General features: G+C 47.3%; 1 long non-coding RNA gene across 1 annotated transcript; it reads right to left on the bottom strand.

Annotated features, from left to right (window-relative positions):
* Nucleotides 1–464: 464 nt before the first annotated feature.
* LOC125759238 (uncharacterized) lies at nt 465–2,514 on the bottom strand. The gene is made up of 3 exons (XR_007416811.1): nt 2,059–2,514; nt 878–958; nt 465–806 (listed from the first exon to the last, which is right to left on the bottom strand). It is a non-coding gene; the product is annotated as an uncharacterized LOC125759238 (long non-coding RNA).
* Nucleotides 2,515–27,385: the final 24,871 nt, after the last annotated feature.

Genomic DNA, 27,385 nt, shown 5'->3' with positions numbered 1-27,385 from the left:
TTTAGATGTTTATTTTGCAATTGTATAGGTGCACTAATTTTACATGCAACATTGTTCGCACGGAGCGTTTGCATCAGCCCATGTTTCGACGCAACCGTACAGTCCGTGTGATCGCTGCATGATAGCGCTGACATATATATAAGACGGACGGCATTCTTGTTGGATCGGCTCCCTTCTTTCGGCCAGTTCTCGTGCTCTTGGCCCTGAACACGTACGCAGATGCGACGTTTTACCGTCCAGATGTGAGACGGTAAATCACCACCCTCATCGAGATGTGAGACTTGCATTGTTCTTCTGTCGGGAAAGACTGAAAGAAAGAACAATGAATAACACTGTGAGAAAGGTAGACTATTTACTTGACTAGTTGCACAGTCATGTCGCGTCTAGAAACTCTATTCACACAACTAAACAAAATAATTTTGTCGCTGCACAAATAGAAAAACACTGCACTTACAATAAAATGCGAGTGTGCTGAAATTCTGAGAAGTGCTTCAAGCTCCACAGCGCACAAACTAGATAATATGTGCAGACAGGGTGGATCGAGGTTTTCATTGTTGGCTCGTAATGTCACTGGAAAACAAATGGTACAATAAATAGAATAATGAGAACACAATCTTACCTTCAAAGCGGCCGCGGGCCAGTCACATATTGTGCAGTCAGCATTTACAGCACACCTGCGACCAAATTCAATGTGAAAAGCGATTGCGTGAGACTTTTGTAACCAAGCATGCGTCTTACCAGAATTCTTTTCATTTGGCGAGACCAGCGCAGCACGCCATCCACACCAGTCCTTGTTGCAGCATTCCCTAGAGAAAGCGGCAAAATAGGTCACGGTCTTACAATAAGATTCCACAAATAAAAAACAAGAACATCTTACATATTTGCCCGTCAACGAAGTCTTAATTGGGTCCACGGACAAATATAACCGCCGTTCGCCTGAACATTTCTGATCTGCCAGCTAGAAGAGACAACCAGATTGACGCATCGATTGTGCAAATAAAATTTTGATTTTGTCGCTAGACAAAACTCACCATGCGATACACCGAAGAAATAGAATGTCACTTACGATCACTACTTCTTGCGCAAAATTTTTTCTAAGACGACGGACGAAACAGACACGGACGGGCGCAAACTTCCAACTGAATTTATTATTAACATGTGCCCTAAATATATACAAATATGACTATGACAAAACAAAACAAAAAACACCAATGCCACAGGTGTACAGTGTGTCAGCACGCATTAGCTACTCACTCCCCCAAAATGTAGTGACCCTTCCAAGAAAGCCATTTCCTTCTGTGTCAATGACACTGACGTCATGCTCACGCAGTTGCTGCCCTCCCTTTGCATTTTGGCTGCCTCCACAATCTCTCGTGTGCGCTGATCCGCGTCATGAAAAACAGCTGTACACTGTTTATACAACGGTTTGCATCCACACTCGTGGCAATGAATGGCCAAATTTCCATCCCTGCCCCCTTCCACCCTGTTCGCGTGCTCAAAATGCAAAGGGAGGGCAGCAACTGCGTGAGCGTGACGTCAGTGTCATTGACACAGAAAGAAATGGCTTTCTTGGAAGGGTCACTACATTTTTGGGGGAGTGAGTAGCTAATGCGCGCTGACACACTGCACACCTGTGGCATTGGTGTTTTTTTTTGTTTTGTCTTGTCATAGTCATATTTGTATATATTTAGGGCACATTCTTGGAAACATTTCGGCGCGCGCACAAAAGACGGAAACGAAAGGCGAGAAGACAAACGGGCGCGAACTCACAACTAAGTTTATTGAAGGAAGTACACGAAATATATAACCCAGGGTAGCTCAAGAGCGCATGTGCGTAAAAAGAATCAAACAAACAAACAAGCAAAACATAAGGAAACATAAGAAAAAATACATCATGACAGTAATATTGCAGAAGTTAATAATACATGTTAATAATAAATTCAGTTGGAAGTTTGCGCCCGTCCGTGTCTGTTTCGTCCGTCGTCTTAGAAAAAATTTTGCGCAAGAAGTAGTGATCATGGAGTACCAACTAGCTCGAACCCACACCTTGTCACTTACGAGTTCGCGTCGAATCCTCGGCAGCGGGAGATGGCCGCGCGCCTCCAGGATCAAGGCAAACGAAATGCTTCTGAGTGCTTGCCCGTCTCTGTGCAGTGTTCAGCACGTCCTCGCTCTAAAGAGCTACGATTTTGGTGGGAAGGGAACTCACGCACGCCACGGAGCTTGCTTCCCTCCCCAGCGCTGTGACAAAGAAAAAAAAAAACCGCGAGAGGTCCGGGTTCCGGCGCTCCGCTTGCACGCCCCGCCTCCCTCGCACATTCCGTTCCTCCTTTCAGGACTTGTCATTCTTTCTGGGAGAGGGATGTGATGCATGTTGTGTGTGCTTTCGCGCGTGCTCTCTCGCCAAAGCAAAAACCGCAAGATCCCATCTCACCACTTTTTTTTTTTTCGGGGGAACGCACGTGTTGCTAATATCAGCTCTGTCTGGTGAGAAAAAAAAAAAAGGCGCGCGAAATTTCCACTGAAGCACATGCCTAAACATTCTAGGGCAGCGCTAATGCGTCCAAGAAGTGAATCGAATTTGAATTGAACCGTTTTCATTGTTAACACAAAATAGCGTTGGCACCCTAACATTAAAACAAATTAACATGAAAACCATAAACTGAGCATCAGGTACAAATTTTAAAACTCTTCAGAGTGTGCGGGCTATCGAATGACCAGTGGCGTAACTAAGGTGGGGCAGGGGGGTACAAGTGCCCCGGGCGCCACTTGGGAGGGGGCGCCGAGCCGAGTCCGCCCGACATGCGCTCGGGGGACTTCCTGAGGACACAAACGGGGCGCTAGCGCCCCGCGTCTCGTGGAAAGGTCGCCCCTACAGGGGCGACCTTTCTCGCCTTCTCCCCAGGCACCACCCGTGAGGCTAGAGACTCCTTTGACTAGTTAAATGGTGCTCATTTCCTTCAACAAACGAAACACGATCTTCTGGAAGCCTGTGGCTTCCGACGTTCAATTTGTCGGCGCTTTGTCTGCGTAAGCAGCACTGCCTTTTAAATGCGAATGCATTTCTTAGTCGGGCTATGTGAGGCATCCGGCGTTGTCCGCGCGCCTCTCCGCTCTCACTCCCTCTCCCATAGCAACAGCTGCGGGCGCGGCGCTTATCCTCGCCCCTAGCAACCGGAGCAGGTGGTGCGGGAGTAGTAGCGGAGAGTGAGTGGAGAGGAGGAGGGCGCTCTGGCGTGTGAGGGCGCTCGCATCCGAGCTCCCGCGTGTGTGGAGAGTGTGTAGGAGAGGGCAGGTGCAAGGCTTCGCCGCTCCTTCTCTCGCCGTTCGCTCTCTCTCCTCCCTGCGCCACCGCCTCAATGCAGTGCGTTTGAAACGCGTTTGTAGCGTTTGTGCTGCCTTGGCACAGCCTGAAAACAGCGCGTTCTAAACGCGTTTGTGCTGCATTGAAGGCGGTGGCAACATCCCTGAGGTGATTACGAACGCACGTAGGAAGCGTTCGTTGAAAGAGGCGCCCAAAAGGGAGACACTTGAGCGCGTCGATTTGTCCAGCTTTACGCCATTAAAATTACTACGCCGTGTACTCTCGGCGCAAGAAATGCATTCGCATTTCCTCACGATTCCCTTCGGGAAGGTGGGGGCATTTTTTCGCCTGGTCCAGCGTATCTTCTGTCTTGAAATTGTTCTCGAGGAGGTGGTGGCTTGCGCTATATCCTGTAGCCTTTGCATTATTGTTGTTGTTGTGGTTCGTAAGGAAAGGAAAAAGGCACCTAATTTCTGCAGCCCTTAAGGGAGCACGGCGCAGTGCCTTATAGGGGTGGGGGTAAGGTGAGAATAAAAGAAAAGTAGAAAGAAAAAGACAGAAGTGAAAGATGGTCGGCAAGAGCGACGAAGAGAGAAGAGGACAGGAAAGATTGGGGAGCCGGTCGCAGGAGTTCACGGATGGGACCACGATTCAGCCAGGGGCACGATACACGTCGGTGACGAGGTGGCGAAGACCCCGTCGGTGAGAGGCGCACGGCATGGCGGTCGAGGCAGCCGTCACGGGGCGTCGATCAGCGAGAGGTACGAGGAGAGATCCAGGGCGTCGCACGTCTCTGCACCACGACTTCGGAATGCCTCCCCTTCTCTCCCCCCCCCCTTTTTTTTGCTCGTATCCAAGCCCATGAAAAGCAATAAGATAAAAAGGTCTGTGGAAGGTCATTTCCATATAAGCATTATTTTAACCATGAGCGTACCTATCCAGGGCCGTTGACAAATACTTTTTTCTGGGGTTCTGACTAGAGCACTGCACGGGCTCGGGCCTGAAGCTCCGGGCTTAGGGCCGGGCCCGGGTTTGAGGTTGCGGGCTCGGGTCGGGCCGGGCTTGGACTTTGCTCCGTTCTGAAAGGGTCACTAAAGTAAAACACTGAATCGGTTTAGACCGATAGAGTGTACTCTGAAAATTCGAACATCATTAATTTCACCACCAATGAGTTATTAATAAAGGAGAAAATCAAGGTCAAAGTTCCATTTTGAAATTTCGCGCTGAAATATCCGCACGTGACGTCATAGATTTTAAACTGTATTCGTCGTATTTTGGGGACCTCGGCTCAACGAAATTTCCAGATACTTGGTATGTCAAGTCTGTTAAGGCCCCTGAGAGGTCAATGTACTTCTTTTTTACCTACTATAAGCTACGTAGGGCGCAGTAGATGTCGTCAGAATCTATTACGTCGCGGCGTTTGGTGAGTGAATTTCACGTTGGCATTGTTACTTGCATTTTTCTGCGAGTTTTCTCTCTCACCAAGAGTCTTGTCGCGGCGAGCGTGGTGCTTTTGGAGTCGTAAAAGAGTAATTTACTGATAATAGAAAAATCGTTTTTCTCTTTATTGTGCCTTGTTCCGCATACGCTGTGCATACATATAAGTCCCACATTTTATCTCGAAAAAAACGCTTTTTCTATGTGGGGTAAGCTCTTTGGAGAAGTTTTATGAGGGATGAGTACTGAACTGCTTTTTCTTCTTGCATATGAGCTACTGGATTTATCTGAAATGGGCGAACTAAAAGCAAATAGACCAGCCGCTTATATGTAACATCTCGCTATTCCGTGCTTTATTTGCTTTCGTTATTATTTTATATCCCAAATGTTACTCTGTAATCGCAGTAATAAATGTAATATAATAAAATTATACCTATGAGATGCCATCGCAAGAGCGATCACCGAGCTACAAAGCGGGGAAACGTTGTTGAAAGTGAGAGACCCCCGCTAAAACTAAAGGACTGCACGGAGTCTTGAAACATAGAATCCCTGTAAAGGCACATTCTTTTCCTGTGACTCTGTGACGGCTCCCAGTGGTCATGCGGCGCGAAATGGACATGCACAACCTGCTTTTTGTGGCCACATTGTTCATGTCTGAGCTTTCGTCTTGTTCCGCCATATCAGGGGTCTAAAACTCACCTGAGCTAACGGGCCGCATTCACGAAAATTTACTCTCGCAAGGGCTAGGGCAATGACGAAGGTATACGAGCGTGGGAGGAGGGAACAGGTTTTAAAACTACCGTAATTTCACAGCAGACCTTTCCCATATCTCCTATACGGGATCATTTCTGAAGGGGATTTCGCGGCAGGAGTCCAACAACATATCGATGCCCAATGTTGCAAAAGAGTGCGGAACGGAGCAACTTGGAGCGTGCCAGACTCTATCGAAGAAGAGGAAACCGAGGGGCATCGAGGGCACGTGCACGTGGCCGGCGCAGCAGTTCGCCTTTAGTGTTGCCATTAAACGGACGTCTCTCTTTCACGTCTGGGGAGCCAGTTATTTCGTATCACCCATAATGACTCAAATCTGGACGCCGATTCTGAAATATAGCTCTTGTTTAAATGTACTTTTGGGCTAGTTGGTTCATAATCGTAGTAGAACAGCGCCGGCGAAAACAACAGACCAGACGAGGAGAAGGACACGTAACACAAGGCGCACTAACAACTGAAAGTTTATTCGGTATCTGCACAGAATAAATACTGCCTTCACATGAATAAACAGAAGAAAGAAGGTTACAAAAGCTATGACACTGTATCACGTGGTCACTCCTACTGTGCGTGCAAAACGGTTCCTGAAAGAAATCTGACATCCTTCTCTGAAAGCAAAACAGAAGGCATGCTGACACAAGATTCCCCGAGCTTTTTAATCTCTAGGGCTTCAACAACCTCCCTTGTTAACCTGTCAGCTGACTTGTACATGACGCCAGTGCTTTCAAATCGAGGTGCGCAACCGCAGTCTCTGCAATGGATACCTAGATGCCCCGATACCACTTTCGTTGTAAACAGGCCAAAAAAAATGCAAAAAGCACTTCCAAGGACGCAGTCATGTCAGCGACGCAAAAGTTAAACTATGAGTCTAAAGTGCTTTATTTTCGTTGCTTCTTGGTACAACCATAGAGTTTCCTAAAATTAACTAGAGGGGACTCTGGCGCTGCGATCGTTCAGCTACCATGGGAATGATGGGTAGTACACAAATTTGCCTAGTCTTCGTGCTTGCGGCTTCAAACGTACTTGTGGCTTTGTTTATTGCCGTGTTTTGGCGTTCGTTTCGGATAAAAGAATTTTGATTTGGTTAGCCTAAAAAAGTTAAAGTGGTGAAGTGGAACTGCTGACTTTTGCTGAATTTAGTTTTGCGACAAAGCGGATGCAGCCGACGCGGAGCCAAACGGAGCCGAAAGAACGAAGTTTAGACAAATTTGTGTACTACCCATCATTGCCATGCTGGCTGAAGCGTCATGCGTTGCAGCTCCCATAGACACTAGCGCCAGAGTTCCCTCTAGTAAGTATTGTAGGAAACTCTATGGGTACAACGATGCAAAATCGTGCTCTTCACAATTCAGCAATGTTTAAAAACAACTGTTGTCCAACTACAATGAAGCTATATATGTGTGGCTGCGAACGCAAACCGCATACTCACCTATAGTTTTTTGGATCATGGAAGAATCTTGCGGAACTCGGTCTTTAAGTATCCGTGCACCGCTGCATGATGTACGAATGGTGTGTGCCGTTAACCATCACGGCGGCAAGAGAGCACAGCACGCAAACATCGCAAAAACTGCACACGCCGGCCAACGGTCGCTTCATGTAACGGAACATCACGAAGCTTCACATCAAGGCCGGCGACTACGAGGGGCTCCGATGTGGCGGCGGCGGAGCACGGCTGACCATAACGACCACTCCAATAAGTCTCAAAAGCGAACAATGATCCGCCAACCTCAACGGGAGACTTGCAGGTGTCCCCAAGCATAGCCTGCCTGCACGGACAGCCTGGTGCCCGCGCTCAACGCTCGCTTCTTGCTACAACGGAAATTTCGAGGAATTCAAAACTAGCGTTGCGGCGCGCGCGCGGCCTCCGCGGGGCGCACGGCTTTGCCGGCACGGCGGCAGGCTGCCATTGGCTGCTTTCACTTTGACTCGCCATCGACTCGAGCGCCAATTTCGCCTTCAGTTATCGCACTTCTGGTTGGAGGCTCAGTTAGGCTCAGATTCAAGATGGTGGTGATGACGTAACGATGACGTATTTCTTTGGGACGCCTGAGCGGCAGTGTTTCCGACCGTTGAGACTAACACCTAGGGACCGTACTAACACACCGCCCAAACCGGCGCGGGGTCTACACCTTTGCGACAAGTGTCGCCGCCTGCCGGCGAAAGTTGGAAGGCATCACCGGCCTTGCCACCTCCTCCCATAGGAAACCCCCTCCGCTCAGCACACTAGCCAGTATATAGAGCAGCGCGGTTCCTTTTAGTTGACCCTCTTCTTTCCCGCACTTTTCCACCTCCTGCGTTTTATTTTTCACAGCACGAGTCTTCAGTAGATTGCCATTGCTATGTGTTCGTTCTAACAATCTTGAAAGAATATTTCTTGTTCGTGTATTGGTACTAAAATCTTACATTGCGGCCACGCCTTTTGACGAGTTTTTTTTCACATAGCATATATGGTATTTCCGTTTGCCTGACTTATCCGTCAGCAAAAGATAAGAACCTTTACTCATTACATTGCGCAAATTACATAATAAAGGACTAGTTGTTAGAACAAAACACTGCGTCTCTATCCACAGACTGTTTGGGTGTGCAGCGCTGCTCGGGCAGCACGCAAAAATTTTCATGCTTCATGTTGTCTGTATACAGACGATGCTTCTTTTAGATTATACAGAATGGTTTTTAATGGCCGTTTTAGTTCAGAAATGACATAAATGTATTATGTGAGCTCGGTTTAATGCAAGCGGGTGAAATTACTTGCATGAAAAAGCAAAATAAATAATCGCCTATCTAAATAAAGTTCATTTATGACCTTAAAATTGCACTGCCTTACCTACTGCAACTGACCAACTGTAGCCACTGAGTTTGCAATAATTGGAATGAAATCTTACGATTTAATATTTATGCCATCAAATTTGAGGTAGAAGTTCACTGTTGCTTCAGTCACGTTTATTTTTGTAAGAATCCGTTTTAAGCATCGAACAAAAAGCCTAGTTTAACGCCCATTTATATAAATACTGTCGCACACTTGGCGAATGATGGTCTCGAAAAAATCTTTAAAAGTAGATACGCACGCCTGGAGAAACCATGCACGAATGTAATGGCTCACTATTATTTTTGTTTAGTCAATAATGTATTTGGATTGTTCGCACAAATAATCTCTACCACATGGTGCAATCAGCTCAAGGACCACAAGTATGTTGTGTGTCACAGGTGATTTTTGTAATGTTTAAAAAATCACACTGTAGGAGTTGTTTACACTTCCTGCAGTGTATTTTATGCTGCCCTAAAATAATACACGGTGTTCGAATCCTCTGCCGGCAACCAAGGCCGGCACGATGTGTTGCCGACTCGTCGCCCCGACAAGCGTTTGGTGCGCTCGGCGTTCACTCGGCCACCAACGGTGGTGCGAATCGTGCAGCCGACCAAGTGCCGACAAGCGTTTGGCGCGCTCGGCGTTCACTCGGCCACCGACGGTGGCGTGAATCGTGCAGCCGATCTAGTGCCGACGTAGCTGACAGCGCACCTCCGGCCGACCCTTTTCGGATGCCTGGTGGCCAGTGAAGTCGGCTGCCGACTATTTCCCAGTGATCAGCCAATCGTCGGCAGTCGGCCAGCGTTGCTCAATATCCACGCAACGCCCCTGAGGACGACCGTTATTTGTACCGGTCGAGTTACCATCGACTTCCAATACCTTTGAGGCCTCGTAACAGGGGCGTAATGTTTTTCGGGGGGGGGGGGGGGGGTTCAACCATACTTTATGTATACGCAAGCAAAACTGAAAAATTTCGGGGGGGGGGGGTTGAACCCCCCAACCCCCCCCCCCCCCTTGGCTACGCCCCAGCCTCGTAATGTCGAAAAAGTCACATTTACACAGGGCATTTGTAAAGATACGCACCGTACACACAGCGCCAACGCGCGGCAAATGTTCGGCGTGCTTTCGGCAGAATATCAGCACACAGCTTTCTGGGCATCAGGGGCGTAGCCAGAAATTTTTTCGGGGGGAGGGGGGGGTTCAACCACACTTTATGTATGTTCGTGCGTGCGTTTGTATGTGTGCGTGCCTATATACACAAGCAAAATTGAAAAAATTTCGGGGGGGGGGGGGGGTTGAACCCCCCAACCCCCCCCCCCCTTGGCTACGCCCCTGCTGGGCATAGTTAAATTTCAATAGAGCAGCTCAGTTACTCTGAATAAGCTAGACGCCGAATCACCACCAGAAGAAAGCATTAAAACAGAAGAAATCAGAATAAGGCACGCCCTTTGTGTTTCCTCTGTCTCTTTCTTCTGGCGGTCGTTCGGCGTCTAGTTAATTAACAGTAATGTAACTAGCCCACTGAAAAACTAGCCCAGCAATGAGTTCGGCTCAATTACACCGAGATCGTGAATCTTCACGGTCGGTATCAGCCCGTTTTCATTTTTATATTTTGCGTACCTTCCAGCAGTCACTTCGGCTACAAGAACTGATTTGCAGTATCTCTCAAAGGCATTTATGAAGCAAGCATCCATTAAAAGCTCTGAAGTTTAGTCCATCAAGGCTTACGACGAGAAGTCCTACGCTTAATAATGATAGACACGCAACGAACGCTGCATCAGTAATAGTGCCGATTAGCCGGGTGCCGCGACGCGCCAAGCAGTTCTTGCGCGCTGCGCCGCGCGCCTTCAGTACCGATAAAGCCCCTTGATCTTGGGAAAGTACCGCCATTCATTGTACCCGCCGCCGCGCGCGCGTCCTCCTCTCTCCCTCCTCGCCCCTTTCGCGCCCTCCCGTTCTCTGCCGCTTTTCCGCGCCGACGATTGGTCTCCTTCGCCGTTGCCCTTGGAGACGCGTGGATCTTGCGTTTTGCTAATATTTTTCTTTTTCGCTCGCGCCATTTTACGCCGGGGCTCCGCGTAGCGAACGTTGCACGCGCTTTGTTTTCTGTGCTTTGTGTGGGCGCTATGCCACGCTGTTGCGCCTATAACTGCAACAACGAGAGCGCAAACGGTTATGCACATTTTACGATTCCCCAAGGTCAGCGTGGTGGCTTGCGCAAGAAGCAGTGGCTGCAAAACATCGGCCAAAGAAACTTCGTTCCGACAAAGAACAGCGTTCTTTGAGAGGTAGGGCGCCTGTCCTATTGCTCGTATTAAAGCATCGCCGAATGCTACATTGTAAATATCGCTCCGGCCTGCTCATCGATGTCTTTTTTTTCCTGGGCTATTCGCACGTTGCTTAAAAATGGGGTTGCCCTCAATATGCTGAATATTCAGCTGAGAGTCCATCACCTCGCACGTCGGCAACTCTTATTCAGTCTAAAGTGCACAACTATAGGATCTGCTTTCCGCTGCGAACAATTACGCGCGATGATACAACTTCTCGATCACGCTTATCGTGATTGTTAGATTCCGTTTATTGTGAATGTTTGGTGTAAAAAACAAACGAATGGACGAATAGAGATGACACTTACTGGAGCTGGTTCCCAAATTAGGGTTTTTTTTTTTTTGGGGGGGGGGGAGAATTCACACATGAAAATCGTGACACAAATGCGATCAGTCGCAAGAACAAAAGAAACACACAAGCACAACACAGAAAAAACAATAACATTCTGATAGCGAAAGTAAGCCGTTATCTAGCAGGCCGCGACCGAAATGGCTCGTCTTGGTCAAGCCTGCATTAACATTTCTTCCGTTCACTAATGAAAAACTAGATTATCTCTTATACTGGTGTCACACGGGTAGTTTTGATCGCGATCAAAATCAGTCCGGATCGGATTTCTTTATCGCGATGAACAATCATCGCTGCTATTCGGTCCAAGCTAATCCGGATCGAGTTTGGCGCAAACGTCAGTCAAATCGCAATCAGGGAGCCAGATATCGATAAACAGATCGCAATGATCTTGATCCCGATCGGGCCGGATCGCAATTATAAGTGACAGCGTAGCAACACCTGATCTGGAACGGCCCTGATCGCGATCAAAAGGGCCCCTGTGACACCGCTATTGCTTACGGCGTTGTCGTCTACATGACGACTCACTTTAGTAATCAGTTTTTTTTTTTCGTGTCGTGTTTGTTCTTTCCTATTTTCCTTGCTCAGATTTACAATTGTGACTAATATGCGTGCTTTCCCAAATAAACTTCAGGTACAATTCAGCGCTTATCCGTGTGTCCTCTACTCGCCCGTTCGTTTCTTTTTCCGCGCTGTAACATTCTTGCAGGATAAGTTGTCTGTTTTACTGAAAATTAGAACAGCGGCTTGTAAATGCGTTATTCTTCCAGCTTACTTTGATATGCGCTTCAGCCACCCAAATGCAACGAATGCAGGCCCTGAAAGAATGAAATGAATGAAAGAATGAATGAATGAAAGATTGAAATGAAAGAATGCAGTCCCACGGTGTTGTAGATGAGCAGCGCCAGCTAGCTAACAATACTTTTTCTTTTCAGTTCTTCAGTTTGCTTTTGAATTTCGATTCCACGCACGCATAACTGAGAGACGATTATAATTTGGTTTTCTCGCGGCGACGACGTGCAGGGGGTGTTCTACTGATTGCGCTCGTTTGCTGTCGTTATCGGCTTCGAGGCAGAGGCCGAGAATTCTCGCTCTGATAGCAAATGCTTTAAAATCACCCTTCTGCGTTTTTTTTTTTGGAGAGTTTCTTTCTGTTCATGTAACACGAGCCAAAGTCATCGCATCGATGTGTTTTGACATTCGTACGGAATGTCTCCTCTCAAGTAGATGAGTTGCTGTTGGCGCCGCTTGATCGTGCTGACACTGCGAAAGCGTCTTGTTCAGTTTGGAGACCACCGCGCAAGTCTACTTTCACGTCGGATAACACATGGATGGACAAGGTATTATCCACGAAGTCATTTCAAGATGCGACGCTGTAAGTACCTGAGTTGCACATGCGCGCACAGGAAAGAGACAAATAATCCAGACACAGGCGTACACGACGCAAGCTAAACTATAACAGATATAAATGTAAAGCATGTTATCATGTGGCAGAAAAACGTCTGCATCATGGAACGCTGCGTAAAGCTCATTTTAAATTAGCATGCCCCATTTACACGGCTTTCGAAAGAAACTAATATTTTAATAAACTTCATTTCAGTGTTCTCGATCATGTTATCACCATTCTTCAAAGTTTTCTACAGCACCGGGGCGCGAATGCGGCCCGACATCACGCGCCTCCATTGATTTCTACGGCGCGCCCGCGGGAGCGCCGGCGAAAAATGGTGCCGTGAGCAGAGCGCGCCGGCGGCGGGCGAGGAGAATCGAGGAGGAAACGCGCGCGCGGAGGAGTGTCGTTACTTTCCTAGATCAAGGGGTTTTAAGTACCGAGCGACTGCAGCGCCGCCGCTACGGTCGACGCGGAAGTAGCGGAAGGCATGAGGCGGCGAGGCGCGTTCACGGCACTCGACAGTTCTCTCTACCCATGCTGGCTGAAGTAGCTGAAGCGCCATACGTTGCAGCCCCCATAGACACTAGCGCCAGAGTTCTCTCTAGTGTATCTATATGAAACTCTATGCGTTCGACCAAGGAGGTTAAAAATAAAATGCGCTCGACGGCCCGAGGAGAGCGTTCGCCCAGGCACTGAAAAATAGAGGAGGCACTGCACGGGTTTGCGTCCTCCAAGACAAAATCCTGCCGACGCCTATGTACATCGGCGTTATTGTATTTCATTAAATAAAGACCTGAACACACGCACGCGTTGCAGTGCGTGACGCCTAAAGACCTGAACACACGCACGCGTTGCAGTGCGTGACGCCGCGTCAAAAAGTCACGCGCTGACGCGCTGCAACGCGTACGTGTGTTCAGGCCTTTAAGCAGCCTAACTATGCTTCGCCGAAAAAAAAGTCACAGTTTCGCCGCAAGGGCGAAGCAATGAATGCGATAGCAGGAAACTAATGCTATACAAGTGAGGCTCGCCAATGGATACTCTCAGTTTGAGCAGCGCTCCTGTTGCAAAGGCGGCCGAAGCAGCGAAGAAAACTAGCGTGATTCAAGTGTCGAGCTGTGACAATTGATAGTTCGCGCTCATCGTCTGTTTGTTCGTTTAGCGGCGTCCCTTGAGATCGAGTGACTTCCGTACGCTCCGTAACATGAGCGCGGATACCACGGTGAAAGCTTGAAACAACCCTCTTCCCCTCACCACCAGAAAACGACGCGAGCAGACAGCGGAAGGGCAAGGTTCTCCCTGCGCAATAAGAAGAAGCGAGCGAGCTCGCCGACGACTTTTAAATGCGCCCGTCGTTCTCCTAACGCCATCTCGCTGGTAATGAAGAAACGCTTATAAGCGCAGCCGTCTCTGAGTCCTCCAGCGGTAAATGGTGTGTATGTAATGCTCGCCGTTACCTACGTGGAGGATCTGCGCTTCGTGGCGTATAGTGGCTAGCGCCACATCGCTGCGGAGCAAGAGGTCCCTGGTTCGATTCCGCGCTTCGGGATCATTTTTCTGAATTATTTTTCTTTGGGGCTTTTATATATATATACATACTTATACATATACAGTGCATGACGGCGACGGGGACGGCAAAATTCAGTCGAGACTGTCCATATAATTGCTATCGTAATAAAAAAAAGTCCGCTGCAAGCATCGTTACAATACAAGTCACATTTTCCCTTTGCTAGCGTTGACCCAGCGGCGACGCTCGAAGATGAGCCGAGCTAGTACAAGCTTTTGCACTGAAGCGAAAAGCTCTAAGTAAGCGTAAACAAGCCCTTAAACCTCTGGTGACTTGTCAACACGAGCACTGAGCAACCGCTGCGGATAATAAAAACAAAACCTGCAGCGGGCCGGCGGCCCCCTCACCGCGGATGCTGTGGAAACACGGCGGTCTATGAGGAGCGGGCGGCGCCGCGGCATGGATGGATGGATGCTATGAGCGTCCCCTTTAAAACGGGGCGGTGACATGTCTGCCACCAGGCTCGAAGAAAAAAAAAAAACTTCCTTGTTTCATGTTGGCCAAATACCTTATCTACATTGATTAAATCTATGTTATTATACCAAAAAATATAAATTCACGGTCCATCTCTCTGCCTCTTAAGGCAGAATGACCTTATTTTTCCCCCATTATTTATTTTTGTTCTTTATCTCTACTTTTCTGCCACCAATACTCTAACCGTCTCTTACTTATTTCTATCGCGGACGTGTTCAGCTTTCCATTGTTGTCCCTAAAACCCAAGGCTTCATGTAGACTCGTGCCCACACGTATACCTGGGTGAATATCGCCACATTCAATCAGTACATGTTCCATCGTTTCCTTAGTTCCGCCGCAGCATGTACATTGTTCTTCTTCGTTACTAAATCTCGCTTTATAACTACGCGTTCTAAGGCAGCCCGACCTTGCTTCAAACAGTAAAGCGCTTCCCCTTGAATTATCATAAAACCTTTCCCTCCTTATTTCGTTTTTTCCTTTTCGGTAGTTACTCAGAGCCGGCTTCTTTTCCATCGCTGTCATCCAATAAGTCCTCTCCGCCTCTCTGACCTTCCGCTTAATGCTCCTTGTTGCCATATCGCCCGCACTGCCAGCCGTATATTTACTGGTGAGCCTCCTAGTTCTTTTTCTCCACTGCGTGTCAACGCTTTTTCTATACAAATACCTGAAAACCTTCTCTGCCCATCTACTCTTCTTCATTTTCCTCAGCCTCTCTTCGAATCTCATTTTGCTCTGCGCTTCCCTCACTTCAAAGCCTGTCCATCCCATATCACCCTTTACCGCCTCATTTGTCGTCTTCCCGTGAGCGCCCAACGCGAGGCGGCCCACCGTCCTTTGATTTACATCCATTCCTGATTGCACCTCTGACTTCATGCACACCACTGAGTTCCCAAATGTAAGCCCCGGAACCATCACACCCTTCCACAGCCCTCGAAGCACCTCGTACCTATTGTATCCCCATAAAGCTCTGTGCTTCATAATTGCAGCATTCCTCTTTCCCTTTGCTACCGATGCTTTCTCTTGTACCTCCATATATCTATCCCCCTCATTTACCCATACTCCGAGGTACTTGTACTCGCTTACCCTCGGTATTTTTTGGCCCTGTATTAATACCGTATGGTCTCCGTGATCATTGAATACCATCAATCCACATTTTGTTGCACTAAATCCTAGTCCTAGAGCCTCACACTCCCTTCCGCATATACCTGCCAGTCGCTGTATATCATCTTGACTGTCCGCAAATAAGACAATATCATCAGCATAAAATAGACCTGGAAGCTTCTGCTCAACCATCGCTCCGACCTGTTTGTGTGACAAATTAAATCCAATGTTGCTACCTTCTAGCGCTTTTTCCATTCTCGCCATGTACAGCATGAATAACAGCGGGGACAAAGGGCATCCCTGTCTCAGCCCTTGCTAATTTCAACGCTGTCCTTGCTACTTATTCCTTCCCATTCTATACAAACTGTATTTCCTCGGTATATTTCCCTCAAAAGCTGTACACAGTCGTCACCTATGCCCACTTCCTTCAATATATCCCACAAAATTTCCTGATTAACGTTGTCATACGCCCCGGTGATATCTAGATAAGCTACGTATAAGGGCCTGTTTTCTATTTTAGATATTTCTATACACTGGGTAAGAACAAACAGATTATCGTCTAACCGCCTGTCGATTCGAAATCCATTCTGAAGTTCTCCCAAAATATCATTTTGTTCTACCCACGCTTCTATTTTTAATTTTACTGCCTGCATCGCCAACCTGTATAGCACCGATGTAATTGTTAGCGGTCTATACGAGCGAATGTTATCCTTTTCTCCCTTGCCTTTATAGATTAAGTTCATTCTACTTTTTCTCCAACTGTCTGGTATTTCCCTCTCCTGTAAGCACTTTTCTACGGCTTTCAGCAGTGCTTCTTTAGTGTTATGTCCGAGTTCGTTAATGAGGCTGACGGGAACCCCATCTAAGCCCGGAGTAGTGCGCTTAGGAATTTTTCCTTCGGCCTTCTTCCAATTGAAATTCTCTAGTACTACATCTTCTTCGGTTGCACTCCTTTGCGTACTTTTACTCACCGGGGGAATCCCCTGGGGGACCTTTTTAAACGAATCGGCTGTTATCTTTCGGATGTAACCTAGCGCTTCATATCCTTCCAATTTATTTCCTCCTTCATCTACCATATGTTGTTGCATTGTGACAGACTTCCTGCCCAGCGCTTTTAGGTGGCTCCAAAAATCCTAGGCGCGGCCTTCTTCTTTTCGCGAATCTCTGTCATCCAGCGTTCACTTTCACCTTTAATTTTTGCCTCGACTAATTTCTGCACAATGGATTTTTGCTCTAAATATATTTCCCATATTTGGTTGACTTCGTCCTGTGGCCGCTTCTCCTTTTTGCCTGTCTGTGCTCCCGTGATGCCTGACGTCGCATCTCGATCGCTTCCCGGATTTCTTTGTTCCACCAACTTTTTGGCTTTTTCTTTCCTTTCCAACAAATGGTTTTCTTCTCTATTTCCATTTCTTTCGTGATTACATGTAGCCGCTCACTATACTTCCAGTCTTTGCCTGGTAGTTCGTCTACTTTTTCCTCGACTCTTGCGGCTATATTTGTTATTTGTTTGTCATTTAGATACGAGCTGCCAAACTTTGATTCTATGTTCTTATTTTCAGTTTTATATCCCATTTGTAATATTATGCGTTTATGATCACTACCCAAGCTGTTAATGCCTTCTTCGTCTATTCTCATCTCTCTAAGTTTGTCATATATTCCTTCTGTCATGAGACAGTAATCAATGCTCGATTGCCTGTTTCTGACTTCCCACGTGATCTGCCCCTCACACTTAGGCCCCACGTTAACTATCTCAAGACTATGTTGCTCGCAGAGATCTAGCAATAACTTGCCATTGGTGTCTGAATATCCGTCAAGGTCATGAATGTGAGCGTTCATGTCCCCTAGAAGGATTATCTCGGCATCATGACCAAATTCTTTAATATCGGTGCTTATGCATTTCACTATCTCCAGATTCTTTTCTCTGCAGTTATTGCCTGTCCACAAGTAAGCTACACCTAGCCACGTTTTCTTTCCACCTACTGTGCCCGAAACCCACATGTGCTCTGAACACGTTTGTTTCACTCTCTCCCATTTTGTTCTGCTATGAATTAGCATTCCAACCCCCCCCCACCTCTCCTTTCTGATGTGATCCTGTTACATCCTTCCCAAACATAATTTTCAATATGTGGTGGCTCTTCCAAGTCTCTAAGGTGTGTTTCTGTAACCGCATAAACAACTATCTGTTCCTTGTTTACCTGTCCCTCAATCTCTAACCATTTTGCCTTTTTTCTGCCACCCTGCATGTTAATGTAACTAATTGCAACACGCGCCTTCTCCCTTCTTTTACCTTTTCTCTGTTTTTTCGCTATACTACCTGTCAAAGAGTCCCCCTGGTTGTTTTCCTCATTACAAGCTACCATGGGCACCGAAGGGCCCGCGTGCCCCCCAAAAAAGCTACTGCGCGTCCTGCAAGACGCCAACCCACCTCATGGCCAAGCCTCCTATCGAAGTGTATTCCGTCTCTTCGAAAACCATCCCACCTGTGCACCTCTCTGTTTATTTCCACTACCTCAATGCCTTTCTCTCTACTCATCTGCCATATCTCTCTGTTTGCGTCGACAACCGCTCTTTGCAGGTTGCCGTCACGCACCGGTACCTCCGGTATTGTGCATACCACTATCTGCACCTGAGGGGAAATGGCGCGCATGTCATCGACCCCTTTCGCCAATGTGGTCCCTAGTTCGGCTGATTCGTTACTCAAGACGTCGTTTAGACCTCCCGCGATTATCACGAGGTTACGTCCATTAGACTTAGCTGCGAGTTTTGCGTTAGCTTGTCTCATCACTGATCCCAGCCTATGGCCCGGGAACTTTCCTATTAAAACTCGTTTGTCGCCTCTCACCCTTTCCTTGACTGCTTCTGCGCATGTAGCTAAATTCGAGTCCCCGGCGATTATCACGTGATCCGACTTTTCTGGTGGACTCTCCCGCACCTGGCCACTGCACCTGTTACTAGCGCGTGCTACTGCTGTTGTTTTGTCCCCTCCCGTTCCCAAGACTACTTCGCGGAAGGTGGGTCCTGTGTCCCTTGCACCTGTCTTTTCCAAACCTGTTTCCCCCTTCGCGCCTACCACTGTGGGGGTCGATGCCCCATTTTTCCCGCTGTCGCCTGCTTCCCTGTTCCCCGTGGCTACATTTGCTGGCATGGCTACCTTTGCTGGCATGGCTACCTTTGCCAATCCCTCCTCGGCTGACTTAAGCCTTTCCGCCATAGCCATCGTTTTTTTCCCGCTCTGTCGCTACCGCTTTCTCCAGCTCGGAGATTCTCGCCTTGAGCTCATTCTGGGCGGCCATCATTATTTCCATCTTCGCCTCTAACTCGCATTGCTTACACTTGGCGTCAGCTCTCTCTGTCGTCTCATCCTCACAAACCTCTATTTTCCGCCCCATTCCGCATCCTGAACACTTTACGGTCTTTTGACCATGGCTATAGAGCATTCACGCGGCAGATTAGATACACTTAAAGCCAAATGATATCACAAAACTCCGCAAGTATGTTACACTTCAAAGCACCTGTGCACCTTTCAGCCACGTGGTGGCCAAAAAAACAAATATTAAAAAAAAAAAACACCCGAAGCGACTGTCACACCACTTTGTACCAACAGCACAAAGTTGTAAGCTCTATTAAGCTGCAATCTAGTGGCTTAACTAAAGAAACAAGCTCGAATCATGCAAAAAAAAAAAAAGCACTTATCTGACGCTGTCATTCCGGAGCCCACGAAAAACACGTCCGTCCTCTAGCAGCACCACCCACCCGCGCTGCAGCGCTCCAAGCGGCAGCCGCCGGCATTCATCCCATCTGGTGCCACCTGGAAGGCCGCGGACGGCACACTAGCCAGTATATTCTATGCCATCGCTTTCTGTGTGTTCTATCTAGCAGTAGCGGTCCCCTTTCCTCACAAAAACTGCTGTGAGCTTAGTTGAATAACAAATTCAATCACTACGAGATTGTTGTAAAGGTGCGAACGGTCATTTCTTCATTCAAGTGGCATGCATCTCCGGACACATGCATGTTGTTTCGCAGCAAAGGGTGTTTTGGCGCATGTTTTGTGACCTGTAGAGATTTTTTGCACATCATAGTGTCATGAAATACGTACCTCGCAAGGCGTGAGAACCTGAACACACGAGCGCGATTACGTACGACTCCACGAAACATGCATGCTGTCGAACGGAAACACCTGCACACGATGTTATGTGTACTCTTTCACGAGTGTCGGTGAAATGGAGCATTCTTCATCAAGTGCCGGCAAAGTATAAAATGCGCATAAAGTTAACTTCACCTGTTGTGGTCTATGCGACCGGTGAACTTTGTTGACCTAGCACAACACTTCTCTGCAAATGAAGCTTTAGATAAGTGTTTTGTCGTCGAAGCAAGGCGAACAAGAGGCAACAAGCGACTGCCGCACAGAAACTCAGCCATACCTTTGGTGTGGTGAAGGATCTACCATCACAAGCTGAAATGTAAGACCTAAGTTTATTCTAACGTGTGCGTGCCGACTGTATATATGTTATCGCGAATGCTGCTGAAAAGTCTACGTTAATATCGCTAGCTGGCGCTGTTTTCCTCAAAAGAATTCGCGGCATCGTAGAAAAAAAAAAAATCTTGAACAATGACGCAATGTTGATAAAATGCATAAAACGTTTTCTCTGCTGGCGCCACGCAATATGATCATAACAGTACGCGGCAAACAGTCGCAGTCAGGAAACTGATGAAAGGCAGACAGTGAGAAAAAAGGGCCCGCAAAAGCGCTCACTAGCAGACGCCCCGCATTTGAATGTTGGTAAGGCAACAAGCGCCGCCTCACGGATTTGTGGGTAACTGAGGGAACCGCCGCCGTCCGCCGCCGGAAAGCGAGCGACGCGGGTAGTCGAAGAGGCATTGGCTGTGTTTATTTCTTGGCCACGTGTTGCCAATGGTTTACTGGTAAAGCAAGGTATCGGCAACGTTTAAACAAGTTGTTTCTGTGTAAACCATGAAGAAAAAGCGATCCAAGAATCCTCCCAAGAAGATTCACTTAGTTTTCGATGAGAGAGAGCGCCGGTAAGTGAAAATCACCTACAGTGACCTGGAAATACTCGCAGGAAGTTTCAGCGCGACTGAGCATGTTGACATCCTACATGAGCGGCCTTGTTTGGTGGCATAGGCGTGCGCAGGGTTCCCTATTAGAGGGGGCAAAGGGTCGTCGCAGCGCCCCCCCCCCCTTCTAAGTCAATGTATGGGGCAGATTTTGCGCCCCCCCCCCCCCTTTTAGGTGACTAGAAGGGTCAACGTACGGGGCAGATTTCGCGCCCCCCCTCTTAGGTGATTAGGGGGGGCGGCCGCCCCCCCCCCTGCCCCCCCCCCTGTGCGCACGCCTATGTTTGGTGGGTAGCATCTGAAGCTGCTTGCAGCGTGACGTTTCGGATCTGGCCGGCCAGTGGGAAACACCGAGTGATTTGTACTGTAGATGAACTTGTTCCCTGGCCAGTTAGTACCGAAGTTTGCTAACCCTGTGACGAAAGGACATAGGAGCGCCAACATGTTTATAGATGGCTTGCATTGACGTCACGGAAACAACCATGTTGGAGCACCAGCATGTGGAGACGCGACGCTTGCGATGCCACATTAATGCTATCAAAACATCACATGCAGGTTATTTCATTACGCACATAAAGAGACGCTCCTGCCACGTCGTTTTCACATTGTGGCAATTTGTTTGTCATTGTCATCAAAACCACCATCATGGAGTACCAGTACATTCAGAAGCGGCGTCCATGACGTCACGTGCAAGAACTTCCAAGCATGCGCAGTGGAGTGAAAGAGCCACGTCAAATATGTTATCACGGAAGCTGTCCACTTAGGAAGCGTAACTCGGATCTACAGTTCACATGCGGGCCCATTCCTTCTGATGTGAAACGCTTCTAATCAGTCATGGGCACGGTACCAGAAGAGGGAAAACTCCTGGAATCGTGGTTCCTTTCGCCGCGATGCATTGGCTGGATGGATGGATAGGTGTTAGGAGCATCCCGTTTGGGGTGGCGGCAAGTGCCGCCTAGCCCTTAGCTTTCTTAGGCTCTGCTGCTTATGCTACTAACGAGTTTTAAATTTGGACTTTTTTTCCATAGTTTTACGTCACTAATCTTCCAGAGCCTTCTCTTACGGTACATCCATTTATGTTCCCAAAACTGTCCATAAATCCCAACATCGCGGGCAGACTTACTCCTATAGACCTACTCCACGTTCTTAAACAGGGCATGACACTTGTTATAGCGCGAACACGGGACAAAGACAAAAGGTACACGAAGACGAGCGCTAACTTCCAACTAGGTTTATTGTGCAGAACACAAGAATATATAGGTGGCACAACCACATGACAAAGGATGAGCAAGGCAAAAAATTCAAACACCAAAAACATACAAAAAAGAAACCTAAGGAAACATCACAGGAAACCAAAAAGCTATCACTAGTTGCGCGCGTCGACACTTTGCAGAAACCTTAATTCCTTCTCGGAGAGAGACAAGGAAGGTTTGCTCACGCATAGCATGCACCACAGGAAACCCGATGCACCCGACATAGCATGCACCACAGGAAAGGGGAACCCTATAGACAACTTCCCGCGAGCATTACACATGCCTTGTCCTATGTTTAACGTTACATTCAGCAGATGACTGCTTCTTGAGGGGGCTTGTTGATTTAGTGAGACTTGTTAATTTGAACGGTGCAGAAAACAGCACTCGAACGCCGGCACGTTTCCAGATTTTCTTGAGTCTGTGAGATATCCGGTGTTTGTACGGAACAACAGCCATCTTTGCACGTTCTTTTGCTGTGTTGCTTGGAGCTTGTCCTTTCTTCTGCTCTACCTTACTATTCTGGAAGATGGACTCTGTGACAGACGTGATGAATGCCTCTGGAAAACCTGAAGCCATAAGTTGGGACATTTGAGCTTTGCAAATCGCAGAAATACTGTGATGGCACGACCTGTTCAAAGCATTCACAAGGTGTGCTATGCCTGACTTCACTAGTTGCCTGTGGGTAGAAGAAAAAGGAAGCAATAGTTTCTGTGCACGTGGTTCGTAACGCCAACAAATATCATCATCATCATCAGCCTGTCTACGCCCACTGCAGGGCAAAGGCCTCTCCCATGTTCCGCCAATCAACCCGGTCTTGTGCTTTCTGCTGCCACGTTATACCTACAAACTTCTTAATCTCATCTACCCACCTAATTTTCTGTCTCCCCCTCACGCGTTTGCCATCTCTTGGAATCCAGTCAGTTACCCTTAACGACCACCAGTTATCCTGCCGACGTGCTACGTGCCCGGCCCATATCCATTTCTTCTTGATTTCAACTATGATATCCTTAACCCCCGTTTGTTCCCTGACCCACTCTGCTCTCTTCCTGTCTCTTAAGGTTACACCTATCATTTTCCTTTCCATCGCTCGCTGCGTCGTCCTCAATTTAAGTTGAACCCTCTTTGTTCCAACAAATATGATGTACATTAAAGAACAGTCTTAAATCTAAAAATCATAAGGTGTCATTCTTGGGCATCTCATGTGTCAGCAGATGAGGCTTCAAACAATCTTCAAACATGCTTAACGTTTGGGCTGATAGCGAGTAGAATTACTCTTCAGAACAACCGAAAAGTCATCCACGTATCTAAATACTTTGATGACATGCGTACCTTCTCACTTTTTCTGCAGTAAATTGCACATTTTGGCCAACAGCAAATCGCTCAGTAAAGGTGCTATGCACGAGCTGATTTAAACCCCTTTTTTCTGCAGATAAATGCAATCGTTCCATTCGATGAACGTAGAGGTAAGATACATCAAAACAAGGTCCAGGAAATTCTGTGCACTGATACCGGTTTTTAATTGGAAATTAAATTCACCAAAAGCATCTATGTTATCCCTTATACATTCTAATAATTCATCGTGAGGCAGTTAGTCTTTTATGTCTATTGATAAAGCGTGCACATCAATTTAATTTGATTGTTTAAAAAATTCAATCAATGCCTGCGAGTTTTGGATTAGGAATGGGTCATCAATTGCTAGACACTTCAGATGGCCCTGAATAAACAAGCCAAGTTGCTTTTGCCACGTTCCTCTTTCCAATACAATGACTCAGAAGGGCATGTTAACTTTATGTGTTTTTGCAGAAAAGAACATACTCAGCGCATTTTTCTCGCTTTTACTAATTCACTGTGCTAAGTTCTGTAACTTGAGCTTGCGACACATTTCCCTGGCTTGCGTCTTTACTTTATCTAGACGAATGTCAGTACAGCAATTAAAAATGGAACTTAGAGCTGCAACTGCCTTTTCAAGGTACAGACCATTAGGGAAAATGGCAAAACCACCCTCCTTATCCGAGGGCACGACACAAAGTTCATTTTCTCTATGTTTTTGTTCTCTGTTCATGGTCTGTATGATTTTGGTGTTTTAATTTTTTGCCTTGCTTATCTTTGCATTGCTCATCTTTTGTCACGCGGTTGTGCGACCTATATGTTTTCGTGTTCTGCACAATAAACCTAGTTGGAAGTTAGGACTCGTCTTCGTGTACCTTTTTGTCTTTGTCCTGAGTTCGCCCTATAACAATAGTCACGACCTACCAACTAGCCCAAGCCGCCACCCTTCTACGTAAACGGGTAGGCGCCATCGACATATTGAGGCGCTTGTAGCGACGTCGCGACGCGTAGGCTCCGCCCGGACCAATAGGGTGCCTTGATGCGCGTTTTGTCCGAGGGGGGCGCACACTCAAGGCACACTACAGCCCAAAGCTCACCACGGCCCTCTAGGATCATGTGACAACTAGCACAGCAGCTGCAAAGCTGTTTGTTTGTTTGTTTGTTTGTTTATTAATACTGTTAACCCTAGAAGGGTCATTACAGGAATGGATCAACAATCAGATACAGTTCAATAAAAAAAATATACACGCGACATAAATGTGAACATGATTTCAAGGGCACTGCTGCATGCTTGCTTCAGAGATATGCAAAAAAGAGAAAAGGAAGAAAAGAAAACAAAAGAAAAAAAAAACAACACAAATGTACTCGTCGAGACCACATCGTAACGTTAATGATTAGTGCTTGTAAATGCCGAATGACCCGAATAGGCGAGAGTATGAAGCTCGTTTAAGAATGCAGAAATGGAGGAAGAGGAAACCAGTGAGTCGGGCAGCATGTTCCATTCATTAATTACTCGTGGAAAGTAGCTATACTTAAAGGAGTCTCCGAGCACCGCGAGTCGGGGCGCTTCCCACGTGTTTACAAGTGGCGGCCGGATGGCTACGGCAGAGTGAGTTCTCGTGGCGCCAACAAGGACTCTGAAATGAACATATAAAAACTATGTTGACGTGCAACTCTACCTCTGATAAGCTCACCATAACATCAGGTATCTTGACGCCACGAATGTGACTGATTCACGAAATGCCATCGACGTTGCTGTAGTCTAGGTCACACGTGTACATTTTAATTTGTTAACTAATGCAAGAACGGACCTTCTAGATGCTCTTTGCTGCAGTACGAAAATGCGCGGAGTAAAATTACAAGCAGGTCCATAACCGTTGTGGTAAATCCTCGCACATATACATATTTGCCGGGTTAGTAACTCATTCAACCGTGAAGGGCGATCTCAGTGACACTTTAATCGGTGGTACAGCTGCGATAACCTATTAAACAATTACTGCATGCTATGGACAAGGCTGCTACATATCTGTCAGGTTTGCCATGGCAAACCTGACTGATATGTAGATATGCAACCACGAGTTGTGGCTCTGCCCGTACACTGAAGTTGAGACCGCGAAGGCCTATAGCCCGTAAACAGACTCGGAACATTTCACGCTTGCAGTTTGGATGTGGAGTCCGAAACACATGGAAATGTCTTAATGCGGATCGCAACCAGAACAGCTACGTCCAATGCACTTGTGTTGCATGTGTCGTCGCAGCCGCATACAGCTTGAAAAAGTAGAGCCTAAGTCGTGCTTTCATTTGCTACTGCATTAATGAACAGAGTCACACCTTTAGTTCCTGTGCATACTACAAAATCCTTTTGACCCCTCTGGCTTCCACATTGTTCAGTCATGATGAATCCTCTGCATATTACAAAGCTATGCACACCGCTTACGTATTTGTACTCTGAGGTAAACATGCTTCCAATGGCTCCACACAAAGCTTATGCCCAAAAATGCTGTGCGGGACATTACAGTGGCACACTTTTGACAGAGCTAGTCGTTTTCGTTAGGTAAAACGAGCCGTCCAAACCGCTCAAATTTTGTCACATAACATATGAGCTGGCGTCGCAGACAAGTTCTTGTGTTTAACAGCTGCGGCCAATTTCTTGCGACGTTCTTCGTAAAAAAAAAAAATATGGACAGAAGATTATTCCACCTCTTTAGTGCCTTCTTGCGTAAGTAACCGCAACGCAGCTCGTCGGTACATCGTTTTTTCTTCGTTGCACGATGCCAAACAGCGCATGCACCAGCGAAAACATGGCAGCAACTGTGATAGGCACAGCGTCTTTTGCCTACCGCGCGAAACTAAACGCCCGACGACAGCACCACCGCATTTTCGTGACATATGTCCGGTGGAATTCGTCTATACATAGTGTTCATGTGACGTCACTTCCACCACTGTCGCCTTCTCCCGCCATCCCTGGGTACCTGTCGCAGTCCACGTGCCGCAGCACAGGGTGTTGAGGGGTTAGCTGTTGTGCGCGATGTTGAAAATCAAGCAGTGTGTTTTTTTTTTGTTGTACTTCGACGAGCTCATCGGACCAGGAAGACCTCGATTGTTCGCTCAATACGAGACTATAGGATCAAGATGTGTGACACGACAACCTGTACCAGATATGCCACCGCAGACTACGGCTTGTTGCCCGCCATGAGCTACATGGGCATATTACCTCGTTTATGTCACTACAAATTATGTGGACCAAGAACAAGTGAAAGCCCAAGGTCCCTCGAGGCCCACAATATTTTACAAGAGGGTTAAGTGAAGCGAAGTCGCTCCCATCGAAAACGACTCATCGTGCAGAGCTAGGCAAGTTGACAGGAGATGAGGCCCACACCACCAAATTAATTCATGCAGTGCGAAATCGAGACTTCCCAGGTGTTTCAAACAGTGATGATGCTGAGGCTCTATGATCAGCATTCGTGGAAACAGCCGGGGAAAAAATTGTGCAAGTGCGAGGTAGAGACTTCGCGTGGTGCGTACCGGTAATGCCTGTCACTCTTTCTCTCTTGTATGTTTTTGCCACTTTTTTTCTACCTTATATTTTACTTCCATTGTTGTGCGCTAATATACAGTGGAGCCCCTGAAAATGATGGAGACTGTTTTAGGGAATAAAGCAACGGTTAAAAAGACTGAGAGTTTACCTGACCCCCCACTCGAACCAATCGGAATGTTAACCTACGGGACTTATTTGCGCTATACTTAAGCCGCCAGTAAATGAAGTTTGTTTGTTTCACATCTGTTTTCACAGTTCGCTTGAATGCAACCCTCAAACCCTGCGGTTGTCATCACGATGTCAACAGCCTCCCTAACCTGCTGACTGTGCACGCAGTGGTGGTGGCGAAGTTTGTAGACAGAGTAATCACAGTAAGCTATCTCTGTTTACAGGTAAGTGCTTAGGTAGCGCTTACCCGTGATGAAGTTACGTCTGAAGACTCGAATATGATCAAGGTTTTTGAGCCATTTCTGTTAATCCACCCCAGCCAAACAAGCGCGGTGCTTTTCGAAAAGTCGCAATGTGCGCTCACAATGTTGGGTAATAACTTTCTGCAAGGAGAACACACTGACACTTTGCTTCCTGTTTGTATGCTGCAAGATTGATTTGCTTCACCAACAGGTGATAATTACACAAACTTGCATCGTGAGGCCGAACTGAGCGGGCGCA

This window comes from Rhipicephalus sanguineus, chromosome 7 (genome assembly GCF_013339695.2).
Source record: "Rhipicephalus sanguineus isolate Rsan-2018 chromosome 7, BIME_Rsan_1.4, whole genome shotgun sequence".
Taxonomy (NCBI): domain Eukaryota; kingdom Metazoa; phylum Arthropoda; class Arachnida; order Ixodida; family Ixodidae; genus Rhipicephalus; species Rhipicephalus sanguineus.
Note: the sequence above shows the minus strand (reverse complement) of the source record. Positions and strands in the feature narration are given on the sequence as shown.